The following is a 1,113-nucleotide window of genomic DNA, read 5'->3' as shown; positions in this document are numbered from 1 at the left end:
AAAAACAAAACAGACAAATACACAATGTAAATTAGTGATGGTGTTGATTAAACAAATAAGTTTTAAGCTTTGATTTGAATTCACTGAAAGAGGTGACTGTTCTGAGTGCCAGGGGAAGTGAATTCCAAAGTTTGGGTGCAGTAACAGAGAAGGACCTGCCGCCCATTGAAGATAGGCGGAACCTAGGTACACAAAGAAGTTCAGAATTAGAAGACCGGAGTGCACGAGAAGGTATATAAGAAGAAAATAGGTCGGAAAGATAGGAGGGAGCAAGACCTTTGAGTGCCTTAAAGGTGAGCAGAAGAATTTTGTATTGCACACGAATAGATACAGGCAACCAGTGAAGATTAAATAGAATAGGGGTGATGTGAGCAGATTTTTTTGTGGAAGTTAATAATCTGGCAGCAGAATTTTGAATGTACTGCAGACGAACGATGGAGTGAGCTGGTAAGCCAGAGAAAAGAGCGTTACAATAGTCAAGGCGAGTGGTAGGCCTAATAAATGCATGCACTAATGATTCCGCATCTTTTGTACTGAGGAAAGGAAGAAGTTGCGCAATTCGACATCGTTGAAAAAAAGCAGCTTTGGAGAGTTTGCTAATTTGGTCATCCAAGGTCAGTGATGGGTCTAGAATGATACCTAAGTTTCTAACAGTAGCCGATGGAAAAATAGAAATAGCGTCAAGGTCAAAGCTAGAAACATCCATTTTATTTTTTATTAGAGATGGGGGACCAATTATTAAAATGTCTGTTTTACTCAAGTTCAGACTAAGAAAATTTGAATGTAGCCAATCCTTGTACTAGATTTCTAATGTAGGCTAATCGAGTATTATATTTATTATGAAACGTATGCAGTAAAAAGTAGGCTACAATATCATGCTTTGAAATGTTGTGAAGTAAAAGTTTTCTGAAGAAAAACACTCTGATAAAGTACAGACACTTGAAAAGGTGTACTTTTAAAGCAGAGTAAATATACTTCACTACTGTCCGCCTCGGAGTAAATTTAAAAAAGATGACAACTATTTCTTGATGTGCCAATAGTAACGACAACTCTCTATCGCCGTCCTTTCGGCTATTTCCGTTGATTTCCGTAACTACTCGGAAACTCTTCAGA

The sequence above is a fragment of the Sinocyclocheilus anshuiensis genome, unplaced genomic scaffold (assembly GCF_001515605.1).
Source record: "Sinocyclocheilus anshuiensis isolate Anshui unplaced genomic scaffold, SAMN03320099.WGS_v1.1 scaffold1003, whole genome shotgun sequence".
NCBI lineage: Eukaryota > Metazoa > Chordata > Actinopteri > Cypriniformes > Cyprinidae > Sinocyclocheilus > Sinocyclocheilus anshuiensis.
The sequence above is the reverse complement of the archived record's forward strand: the minus strand, read 5'-3'. Positions refer to the sequence as shown.